General features: G+C 43.5%; 1 long non-coding RNA gene across 1 annotated transcript in view; it reads left to right on the top strand.

The window, feature by feature from the left end:
- LOC308574711 overlaps window positions 1-13090 on the top strand; it is a 204586-nt gene that overhangs the window by 186696 nt on the left and 4800 nt on the right. The gene's annotated exons all lie outside the window — the stretch shown is intronic.

Here is a 13090-nt window from a genome sequence, read left to right as displayed (position 1 = left end):
TCTTCTTCTTCGTTCTTCTTCTTCCCTTTCTGTATCAGCTGGTGAGGCAAAGAACACTTCACATTTCTTGACTGGTAGGATGGGAGGACAAACATTGACACAGCTGCCCATCTTTTGCGTTAACACAGATATCAGTTTTGCAAAGGGTTCGGCGGGGGGTGGGGGGGCGGAGACGAGATAAAAGCGAAGCTCCATAAATAATACAGAAATCCTACGTGGGTATTTTAATTCCTTTGGTGCCCTGAGGAATTTGTTATACATTATTAATCTGGTACAAAATCGCTCTCAATGTAAAGTGCTCAGAGTTTCATCACCTTTGCATTTTTATTAAATCAGGGCCAGATTTTTTGCATTTCTGCCCGGGAATTTGTTGCAAAAGAGAGAAACATGGACTGCCACTCTGGACCTATTAAAGGCTCTTGTATTACGTAATTTGCAAGGCCCTTAATGACTTGGGTTCAAGGTACCTCAAGGATTGCTTGATCCCTCTTATCCCTGCCCGGTCACTGAGGTCTTCAGGGATGTCACTGCTTTTTTCGAGGCAAAAAAGGTGCTGGACCGAATGTCCCTCAGAAGACCCACTGCAGAGCCCAAAGAGGATCTCTTTGGGCTGAGGGGTGGGGAGGGTCTTCTCATGAGCCAGAGGCTTGTTGAAGCTGCTCAGTTGAGCCAAGGTGGGGGTCCTCCTGTGCCTCAGCTGAGCAGCTTAGCAAGCCCCTAACCCACCTCTCCAGCTCATGTGAGCCAGAGCAATGTGGGGCTTGCTCACTGAGGAATGGGACATCCTCTACAGGCTCCTGAAAGGGTCTATTCACAAGCTGGAGGTGCAGCAGAGCTTTGTTGAGGCTGGTCAGAGCTCTCCCCCCACTTCTGGGACCCAGCTGAGAGGTACCGGAATGCTGTTCCGGCCCGTTCTGGCTGGGGAAAAAAAGCCCTGCTGCTAATGGTCCTCGTGGCTCAGCTGCATGGTTTAGATCAGCGGTTCTCGACCTGTGGGTCCCCAGATGTTGTTGGACTACAACTCCCATCATCCCTGAGCTCTGGTTGACTTCCGGGTTAGCGCCATCGGCGAATGGCGGAGTTCCTCCGACTGGAGGAACTGGCTCCGTGGAAACTGGGTCTTCCCGTCGCGGCGAAGGTGGGGACCTGCTAGAAATCCCAGGCGGAGGAAGCCTGGGAATGTGGGGTTCGGCAGGGCACCAGGAGCGCCTCCGCTACTCACGGGAAACCCCATTTCGGGGTTCTGGAGTGAAGTGGGGTGAGCAACGCGGTGCTGCGAACTGATTGCTACTTTCACGGAGTGAAGCCGCACAGCCATTGCCGGAGAGCGCTGACTTTTTCCTGTGGACAATTGGATTTAAAACAAATACCCGTGAGTAGAAACGGAAAATTGGATCAAGAAATACCCTAATTGGCACCGAAGCGGGAAGGTTCAAACAGGAAGTCTGCCTTCCGCTTTTTGTACATAGACTGAAGCAAAAACCTTGTAAGCTAAAGTCCGGAAAGTTGTTAAAAAAGTCTAAACTTCCTTCATTTGTAACTACTAAAACCCCCTTGGAAGCAGGAGAAAAGGGGGGGATCTTTGTTTAAGCCTGCAGGAGAGGAAGTGAAGAAAAATAAGTTTCCACCGTCTCAAACCTGGGAACGGAGGGGGGGGGGTCAGAGACAGAAATTGTTGGAGAGGTTCACTGACTGTGAATGGAATATTTTGACAGATAGCTAAAGAAGAGAAATAAACTGATTCCAATGTTGCCTTTTGCATTCTAAAGAAACAAAATATCTGAAAAATGAAAGTAATTTTCCTTTGTTGGACTTGCCTTAAAAAGATGGATACAAATATATATGTGTATCTGAAGAAGTGTGCATGCACACGAAAGCTCATACCAAGAACTAACTTAGTTGGTCTTTAAGGTGCTACTGGAAGGAATTTTTTTATTATGGATACAAATAGAAATTGTCTCCTCTAGAGAGAGCTTGTTAAATTGTTGCTGCAGTCTACTTGAGGACTCTACAGCTGTGAGATTAAGATCGTGGGACCAGTCCTTTTGACCTCGAAAAAATGAGCTGGGAGGAAGTTTTGGTGCTTGCTTTATGCAAGACAAGTGCTTTGTTGGAACAGATGCATGAGAAGATGGATCTGATGAATGAGAAAATGGATTTGATGACTGTTGTGGTCAATAACTGTGGACAAACAGGGAATATTGACACAGAAACCATTCAGGGACCAACTCAGGAACCTGTATTGATGGGGCAAGTGCAGAAGATAATGGAGGAGGTTGCGGTTGCACCTCAAATAATACAAATGGAGAGATCCGAGGCTCTGCAGGAGCATAAGCTGCTGTTTTTGAAGATTGAAGTTGGAGGGGGCCAGGGGGAGTCTGGAGCTGAGGAGGTTCTTAACTTCGGAGGGACTTTGAAATATGCTCTTAAATATTTTTTGGATTACATTGATGACTGTGGGGAGTGGGACTGTGGGGAATGGGCTGGTTTGATGAAGGGAGATGGAGATAATCTTGGGCTGGAACTTCCCAGAGACCTACTCCTCAATGAGAAAGGAAAGAAATTAAGAAAGAGACCAACAAAGGACAAGGAAAAGTGCAGGTATAAACAAGAAGAAGAAGATCTGCAGAAGGGACATGGAAGAGACTTAAGAGCCTTGGATATAAGATTACCGGGTTGATGGACTAGATGGAATGGACAGTAAGGACTGACATGACCCGAGACCAGGAAGAAGAGACGCTGGATGAAGATTGGAAGAAAATTTATAAAGAAAAATTTTTATTTAGGGAATTAGCCTAAAATTAATGAATATTAGGGGAAATGTTGGAATGAAACTATATGGCTTTAGTAGAAATGATATAAGGAGTTATGTATAATTGAGTATTAAGTTTCAAGCTCTAAGGTATTTTACGGTAAGATAAGGTTAAATAAATTAAGGTAATCTGAATAACAGAATAGGGGGAAAGATGTAAAGGATTTGTTGAATTAATTAATAGGTTAAATTGTTAAGATAAATTATTCAATAAAAATTGAGAAAGATGGAAAGAATTTGCTGAAATAACTAATTAAACTAGAATACAAAAAGGGAGGTGTGAGGAGGTCAATGAAACAAGCAAATGGAAGTTAAAGATATGTAACATGGGATTTGTGTCTTTTTTGTTCTTTTTTATTTTATTTTTGCTGTATTGCTGTATTGGTTTTTATGCTTTGTTCCCTTTTTTCCTTCTTTTTTATGTATTGTAGTGTTGTTTCCTATTTTTTCTCCCCCCCCCCTGTAATTCTGAAACTTTTAATAAATATTATTTTTTTAAAAAATAAAAATCCCTGAGCTCTGGTCTTGCTAGCTAGGGGTGATGGGAGTTGTAGTTCAACAACATCTGGGGACCCACAGGTTGAGAAAGGCTGGCTTAGATCCACCAGAAGCTGCGATGCATTCAGTAGTGTGGACCCAATTTTGTGGTACTACCATCCAGTTGAGGTCATTCAGGCCCCTTCTCTCTGCCGAACTTCTGATGCTTAGTAAATACTTTTTTTTCTAGCAGGCATTTTAACAGAAGCCTGCTTTTACACTTTTAACTGATTATCGCCTTTTCTGTATTGTGTTTCTTGTACAGCACTTAAGAGACGATTGCCATTAAGCGGTATCTCAGTCATGTAGATAAATAATAATACAGAACTCACATGGCTGTCTTCAACAAAGTTCAACTCAGAGTAGAACCCACTGAAATGAATGAACCTGTTTGCTGTACCCATTAACTTCAGTGGGTCTACTCTGGGTAGGTCCATCACTGGAGACAACCCACAATGCCTCCTGCATTTAGTTTAATGGGGGGGGGTAGCAGCCCCAGAACACCCACAGAGCTTACCCTCCTTTGAAGGGAGCTGTGTGGGGCTCTGAATATGGGGCAAAGCAGTGGCATAAAGGGGGTTTACAGATTATTATTATTAAAATCTACAATTGTGCCCAAGTCAGTCTGGAGAACTGAATGTCAGCACAAGTCGTACAAAGATCCCACGGATAAACTCAGTTGGTAGAGCATGGAGACTCTTAATCTTAGGGTCATGCCCACACTGTTCAAAAGATTCATGCATTGCAGAGAGCTGGACTAGATGACACTCATGTTCCCTTCCAACTTTATAATTCTTTGATTCTATGAACCCAGAATAGTTACATACGCACGTATATGCTAGGAGATGACAATGGGACTAGTATAGGATTTGATATTATCTTCAAAAACCTGAGCAAAAGCCGGCAAAATACACTAGCAACGACAGCTGCATACTCACATACCGGGTTGTAGCCAACTGAACCCATACTCAGAGTAGACTAGGGTTACCAGACGTCCCCGTTTCCTGGGGACAGTCCCTGGATTTACAAATCAGTTCCCTGACAAAATCCATCTATTGAGTAGGAAGTTGAAAAGTGTCCCCGGATTCACTGAAAAAAAATATGGTAACTCTTAGAGTAAACCCACTGAAATCAATGAACTTTCATTGGATCCACTCTGAGAATAGATTCAGTTGGATACAACCTGCCACCTCCATGCTCTGCTGTAAATGAGCAGAACTTACTGCTAAAACAAGCATTGGGTCATGAGCCATTGAAAGCAATGGAGCAGGACTTCAATATGATGAATTTCAATCAGTTGATCTCACTGGGACTTTGCTACAAATAGCTTTCCCACCATTTCCCCAATCTATTATTATTATTTCTTAAATTTGTTTACCGCCCTATTCTCACAGGTCTCAGGGCGGTTCGCAGCCTTGAGGGGGCAGGAAGAGGATGGGGTCCTATGAATCCATGGTTATCATAACAAACTTTTGCTGGATTCAGATGTCGCCTTTCTTCTGCAGTGTAAAGCTTTCATTAATCAGAGTTGCTTAAATTCTTTAACTAAAGGCTTGCAAATGTACCTGTGTCTAACATTCTCTCTCATACACACTCTCTCACACACACACACACGTACAGATTCATTTTCCTAAAACGTAGGAGTGACAGAGACATAATTATAAAATTGTACAATGTAAAAGAGATATATGTAATGACATACTAACATTCTATGTAAGTTTAATGTGCGCATGATAGGTATAGGATAAAGATATCAAGATGAAATTTCAGCATTTATCTATCTATATATATATATATATATAACCAGGAATTGACATTGATATAGCAAATGTGACATGTTCTATCAAATAAATCCAGAGTTCCTGGAATACTGAACATATTTCTGGATTGTTACAGGGGCAGAATTAATTTCAGCTCCTCAAACCTTTTGCTGGGCTCCTAAATGGCAGACAAAGAGAAGTGCAACTCTGCCTATTTTACAAGACATCACTGAAATGCTGTCATAAAAGCAGGCTTGCAAGGGACAGACTCAGAGGAAGTTAAGATTTTAAAAATAAAAAACATATACATGGAAAAGAAATCACCAACCTGGTTTGTGGAGAAGAAAATTTAAATCTGAAATAGAAAACCAAAAACTTGGAAAAACCTGGGGGAAAGAAATGATGTCAAGGGCACATGCCCAAAATCCCCTTTGCTAATTATGGTTGATGGCTGATGCCCCCCAAAAGTCCTTTTGGTCTTTCTATTGAAAATCAACACAAAGCAGCTTTCCTCCCCCTTTATGGAGTGGTGACGAGTTCCAGTTCAGGACAAAATCCACTTTCCCATTCTAATGGTTATTGACAAGTTGGCTAATCAAAAGACGCAGATCAAAAATGTGGCCCGTGTAAGTCAGGAGCAGCCTCTCACTCTTGTTCTTTCTGAAAAGTTAAACCTTCCAGTAGTTCCAGGAGGGAAATGTCAAAGCTACAAGGAACCAGGTATGTGGCTGTTTTGACCAGAATCACTTTTCACTTACAAGGGGGGAGAAAAAGAACTACAAAAGGGGGAGGAAAAGGCACCCCTTCCTTCTTTGTGCTCCTGACGGAGGGTCTATATAGTATTACAAAATTAGCATTAAACAGCATAGGAATTAAGCACGCACACACACACACACACACACACACACACACACACACACACACGAAGTGAGGGCTGTTGGCTTCCAAGTTAATTGTACTGTGGTTTATTTTACATTCAAACAGATGTCCAGAAACCAGTTGAGGTTCTCCAGTCTGCCAAATCCATGCCCCACCTTTCAGCCTGGCAAACCTGTTGCAAAAAGGCTAAGGGAGGGGGTGTTGTTTCAGGAAAGAACCTGGCTATAGAGCTTCCAATTTATAAGGGAACAAACCAGCACTGCCTGTTCCAGCAGCTTGTTCTGCCGCGTTTCGTGGCTTGGCGATTTAGCACAAGTGCTCAAGTAATGTCTGCAGAGATTCAGTGGTTGTTAAGGGCAGAGAGACAATTGGTTGAGAAGCTGGTGACCTCTTATCTATCCATTTCCCCCAATCCTAGCACTTTGTCCATTGCAAGATGTGTTGGAAGCAGGGGTGCCAACTTGAATGGAAAAAATATATTTTTTTGGGGGGGGTCCTAGGTAAGCCCCACCCTGCATAATTGGTTCTGCACCATTTATTCACCAACCCCCCCCAACTGCAGTGCAGATTAAGCCAACTCCCCAATCTAAGTAGTGGCTCAAAGACATGTGAACTGAAACTAAGAGAATAGAATTTGGATGTCCAGTGTCCCAAGATAATACACACAGGATCCCAAAGCAAAAATGGAGGCACGAATCTGTTCTGCAAGACACACCAACGGAGACACTGCTGATGTGTTTCAGTCCAAATTACATGTGCATTACAACACTGTTCCCATTAGGACACTAGCTTTGGCACTTTTTATCAGTTAGAATATGTCTTAATTGGTAAAATGGTCACACCTGTCATTTCCAGTTATTTTGAAGAGTTGCCAAGTGATGATATAATGTAATTTGGGAAGCAGTACTTGCAGAGAGACTGACGCAGAAGTTTCAGGTGGATGGAGGGCAAAAACACGAGAATTTCATGGCAGACTGATGGCCATTTATTCAACATTAGAACGAAGACTCTGTAGGACAAGCAGTATCTGTCCAAAATATACCGCTGTGCTCATTTCTTTCCTTAATACTGGTTTCAACAACCTTCAGACACTCTCCACTTCAGTGGTCAAAGGAACCTGACCACAGGAAACTATTCTTAACCTGAAGCACCACTTTAGCTAATGGGGCCTCCTGCTGCCGCTGCGCCGCGGGAGCCCAATTTCTGTTCTTATCCTGAAGCAAAGTTCTTAACCCGAGGTACTATTTCTGGGTTAGCGGAGTGTGTAACCTGAAGTGTATGTAACCCCAGGTACCACTGTATAGGATTAGGTATAGTTACTTGCCCTAGCGAGGTTGATAGTTGGAAGAATCGTGTGAGGAAGGTGGAGCGATCAGTGTCAGCTAGGAATCGATCCAAGGCTGCCTTTCCCTTCTGCCTGCAGAAATTAAAGAGACCTGCCCCAACATTTTACTTACTGAACAAAACCAATGCCATTTCTTCTGCAAAGGACATGTGACAAAGTCTTCAGTCTTCAAGCCATGGGTCTTGCATGGCACTTCTGGTAACTAAATCTCAGGTAGCCAGGCATGAGCTCTCTGAACCTCAGGGCTGTCAAATCCCTGCATTCCATTCGGAAGTCATTGCCAATGCCACACACCCTGCGTGCCCAGGTTACAGTTTTGTGGATTGGTACAGCTGCAACCACTGTGGCAGTTATCAAATGAGATATACACTGGGCCATTGCAACTGGAGTGGTGCAGGTGGTCTTTGTTGCAATGGAAGGAACTAGATCTTTTGGAATCAATAAGCTTGAAATAACTCGCTTTACCACGTGACCAAGGCACAAGATGTTGGTTGGATAAGTTATTTATTAGGTGCACTCAATATACCATAGCACTGCCAGCTCCATGGGTGGCTTTGCGGCATGACACTTTAGTGGTGGGGCACTCATCCTTGCTGCTGTTACTCCTTTTTTTTTTTTTTTTAAATATTTTTATTGGGTTTTCACATTTTATATAAACACAAACAACACACCAAAACAAACATAAAAAACAACGAACATGAATAGTTCCCGAAAATCTTATTTTCTAACCCTAGTCCTTGACTTCCCCCCACCCCCTCCCCTGCATCCCTATTCCCAAACTTATGTCAGCAAGTTGGCATTTCTTCCATCTTAATATTAGTCCTTTTATAAAAAACAAAAATAAATTTTCCCTAAGTTGGACCCCAATTCTCTTCCCTCGATTTCTCATTTTTTCTTACATAATTTTCTTATTACTAAACCCCCTGGTCTTGAGTGTTGTTTAAATTTGATACTTCCCTCCCTCCCCTCCCCGCTTTGCGTCCTTTCCCAAGACATGTCCAAAATAACAGTTTTTAGCCTGGATTCCGGATATCCGAGGCTCTCAATTCTCTTTTAGCCCCTCTCCGCCGGTTTTGTTGGTAGTCCTTTTTGTCTATCATCGAGTCTCGAAAGATTTCCTTAACAATCAATCCAAACAGTCCATAGTCTCTTCCCATATTTAAAGGCAACTGCTGAGGAATTTCCACAAGGCCTAAGTCTTGCTGATAGTCAAAATCAAAGTCTATGTGGAGGCCCCAATTGTACTTCTTTATTTCGAGCTCCTGAATTCCATAAAGTCCCAGGGCCTCCACTTTCATCTTCTGTATCTTTCGTAGGCTTAGAGTGGGTTTAATCCAATAGTCTCCTTGCTTGTGTTCTCCAGATGTCGGCTTCTGGTTAGTACATTCCCAGATAACTTGTTCTCTTTCTTGTTTTGTCTTCTCCTCTTCTTTGTTTATTGTTTCAAATTCAGCTGTGGGTTCTTTCTCACTCAGGCCCTCATTACTTCCAGCAGAACTACTTGTTTCCAAATCCAAGGTCGTCAATTGATTACTCATAGCTGTAGTCTGCTCCTGTAGGGTTCCCACCAGTGAGAACATCCTTTCGATTTCTCTCAGTATCTTTCCACCCACAGCCATTGTAATTCCACAGAATTCCCCCTAGAGGGAATCTGGTTACTGAGTAACCTTTTCTCCAACAATCCTCTGTCCTATTATTGTTTCTTTGTTTCCCAAAATTTTAGTTCAATTGTAACTCCTTTTAATCCGGAGAGGTCTTAAACAGCAATTTTTTTCACTATTAATAGTCCATTTGACAGCTTTTGACAGCTGTCAAATTCTGCTCCTCTATACAGGCTCCAAAGCAGGTCGCTCCCGGGCCCGGGAGGGAGGGTTGTTTACCACAAAACAAAGACTCTTCCAACACTCCACTCTCCTGCTCAAATTTACCTTTCTAAATCTTGGAAGTTACTGTCTTTTTAAAACTCACCCTTTACAGGGTAGGCACTCCAACTTAGTTCTTATTTCGTTGCTCTGGATCGTCTGCAAGGGGGGGTGTGGGGACTTCCTTTTAGCACACCCCCCGGTCGTCTCAAATTCAAAAGGTAAAAGTTTTAAAGTTCAGTTCCAAATTACTCACGGGTTCTTTTTTCAGTCCGAATTTCAAGGAAGGAAGTCAGCGCTCTCCAGTTATGGCTCGCGGCTTCGCTCAGCGGCGGTAGCGGTCGACTCTCAGTGCCACGCCGTCCCCTGTATCCCCTCCGTAGCCTTTAAAAAGGCTCATTGCGAATCAGGGGGGGCGCTTAAGGCACCCGCCGAGTCTTCAGTCCGCAGGCTTCCGCGCCTGCGGTTTTTAAGGGTCCCCGTGTCGCCGGCACGGCAAAGACCCATCCACCGCTGAGCCGATTCCCTCCGGAGCTCGGAGGGAATCCGCCATTTCCCGATCGCGCCAACCCGGAAGTCCTGCTGCTGTTACTCCTTGCCGCTGTTGAATGCTCACATGCCTGAGAGGGATAGGCAACTGAGCGAATATATCGCGGCAACAGCTGCTCCTCATCGTTCCTGTTTAAGCTGCTTAATCCAAGCCAGAGAGAAAGAGCAGCCACAGCCGAAGTCAGGAAGCTCTTGCCATGCCAACCTCCAAAGGTGATCCTGCATACTGAAATAACTTCTATCCCAGGTGCTCCACTCTTGCTCAATCCCATTTCCTCCTGTATTTAAGCTAGATGGCCAGAATTGCTACATCAACTGTGTGATCCTGTATGTGTCTACTGAGTTCGATCGGACTTGGTCCCCAGTGAGTGGGCACAGGATTGCAACTCAAGGATCTATGGCAAATCTATATGGCAGCATTAGCAAACAATGCCTGATTAAATTAGCACGCAGTCTGATGGACCAGCAGATGCTGTAGCAGCTTCTTGAAAAGCCATTACTTGTTTTAAAATGATATATGCTATATAATTGACCTGTGTTTTCCCCCACACCCCTAGCTATAGATATAAATCTGATGTGGCTTCTGCTTTTTAGGGATATGCATCATTTATACCCAGGGGGTCATGCGCAGCCTGCACACCAGTGGCACATGTGTTGGAGAGTTCAGCAATCTAAGAATGTCAGTGTTGAGAAGTTCCAAACCACCATGGTTGGACGTTTTGGAGCATGAAAATGGTAGGTGCTATCTAGGGAGACTTAGGACCACCAAACTTCTTTTGAAATCAGCACTATATAGACAGTTATGTGCCTAAAGGTTAAATCAGCAAATATTTGCTTATGGGTCAACATTATATGAACTTTGTTACAAGTTCCTCCAACTTCCCCACTTCACTTTTTCGGCATTCTTGTTTCACTGAAGATGAAAAAGCCAGAGAACGTTTTCAGCAGTCTGGGCTTCTGTGCTCACTTCACAACCTTTTAATTCTCTTCTTTACCTTTTTTTAAAAAAATCTTAGCCCAACTTCTATCATGAGGACAAAAAAATAAATAAATCCCATATATTTCCCCCCAATAAACAGTTTTAGCCCAGAATTCCACAAGGGGGGGGGATCCAACTTCTTTGCGCAACTTAAGGATAGAAGAGTTAAGATACAGGTTAGATAATTTGTATAATTTATTCTGAATGCTAAATTTGGGTCTAGTATGCACAGAAATAGGTTTCCTTCAAGTTCTGTAGACCAACAAGCCTCCTTAAGGCCATATTTCTAGAACCACATACAGATCACTTCTCATTTGCTATGGCTTGGTACCCAGAGACAACAGTTCCCCAAGTTCTGAAGCTAGCACATTCAAATCCCGTAAGTTCAGCACGAACCCGTTAAATGTTGTAGGTAATTTACACAATTCATTATTGATTTAAAAGAATTTTTAATACCTCTCATCAGCCAAAAAAACAACAACAAAACCAAAAAAGCAAAACAAAGCTCCCAGAGAGGATTAGAAATGTTAATATGAAGCAATGGTAGTGTGTTTTATCAAAGTTCTACCAAGATCAAACCCACTAAAATTCATGGCTCAGTTTTCTCCATTAACTTCAATAGGTTCACAGGGAGTACGGATAATACTGGATACAACCCATTCTATGGGTTTACCCTCTCTGGGCATGCCATTTAATGGCTGCCCAGTTATTTCAGGGAAGTGCTACCTATGCCGAACTGGGAAATTTAATTCCAATTGTGAAGAGGAGGATTGGGAGTTGGAAACAATTTGAGATTTGGGGGGGAAAGGAAAAACAATATATGAACAGCAAAAGCCTCCCCTCCTTCTGGTGACTTTTATAACACCCCGCCCTCCCGCCCAGAAACTCCTCTTTAAGACATGGAGCTTTCTGCAGGCGCCAAACACTGATGAGAACTATAAGCTTGCTTCCTTAAGAAATGAAAGCTGCAATTCTTAAAGAGGGTGGAGGTGTCCATGCTGGAAACGATGTTCATGGTTCAGAATGTTTCCATCAAGCAAGCCATTCTTCCCGTTCATGCTATTTAGCTTATTGCACATATACATTTGCCTGCAGATGGTTGTTTGAAAACCACCTTGAGATGGCTGTTTAGAAAGGCAATTCATCAATAATATTTAACGATAGCCATTTTATGCAACGGGGACACGGGTGGCGCTGTGGGTAAAACCTCAGCGCCTAGGACTTGCCGATCGCATGGTCGGCGGTTCGAATCCCCGCGGCGGGGTGTGCTTCCGTCGTTCGGTCCCAGCGCCTGCCAACCTAGCAGTTCGAAAGCACCCCCGGGTGCAAGTAGATAAATAGGGACCGCTTACCAGCGGGAAGGTAAACGGCGTTCCGTGTGCTGCGCTGGCTCGCCAGATGCAGCTTGTCACGCTGGCCACGTGACCCGGAAGTGTCTGCGGACAGTGCTGGCTCCCGGCCTATAGAGTGAGATGAGCGCACAACCCTAGAGTCTGGCAAGACTGGCCCGTACGGGCAGGGGTACCTTTACCTTTTATTTTACGCAACAGTGCGCTCGCCTGTTTGTCGGGTGGGTGCTATTGTATGAAGTGGCTGTCGCACATATATTCTTCAACGAAACACCAAGATTGGCCTCCACTGAAGAACTTCACACAGAGACACTCCAATATGGCATCATCAGTACTGGTTGTAAACATTTTGTGCAGTTCCACAATCAAAGCATGGCAAGGATGTGCACAATTTCTCTCCTTTTTGGGGGTGCATTTTTTAAAAAAACAACAACACCAAAGTGCACGTTCAGTGCCGTGTGCAGGATGTGGATAGCTGGAGAATGCTGTCTTGTGGGATTGGTGCCATTTGCAAACTATAATGGTCCACTAGCTTTACCATGTTAATCTGCCAAAGAAATTACATCTGGGCAGGGTGTGCGTGTGTGTTTGAGAGGGCTAGTGTTACATGAAGCTTACTCCCTTTTTCTAAACCTTCTCCCACCTTAAACAACAAAACTTTAAGATTACAGTGGTACCTTGGTTCTCAAACGCCTTGGTACTCAAACAACTTGGAACCCAAACACTGCAAACCTGGAAGTGTTCCGGTTTGTGAACTTTTTCCGGAAGCGAAACGTGCTCCGTTTTGGGTGTTATGCTTCCGATTTGAGTGCCACGCTTCCATTTTGAGTGTTATACTTAGGTCTGTCTGTTTTTGCTATTTATTTTGCATTTTTGTTTTTGCGGCTCTTTTTGTTTTGTTTTTGTGACTGTGTGGAACCCAGTTCTGATTGACTGAAGGTGTGACTGCAGTACATTGTTTATTGCTTTCATTTTATGGATCAATGGTCTCAGTTAGATAGTAAAATCCATGTTAAAT

Source organism: Podarcis bocagei (assembly GCF_964188305.1).
Source record: "Podarcis bocagei genome assembly, chromosome: 15".
Taxonomy (NCBI): domain Eukaryota; kingdom Metazoa; phylum Chordata; class Lepidosauria; order Squamata; family Lacertidae; genus Podarcis; species Podarcis bocagei.
This window is presented reverse-complemented; position numbering and strand designations above follow the sequence as displayed.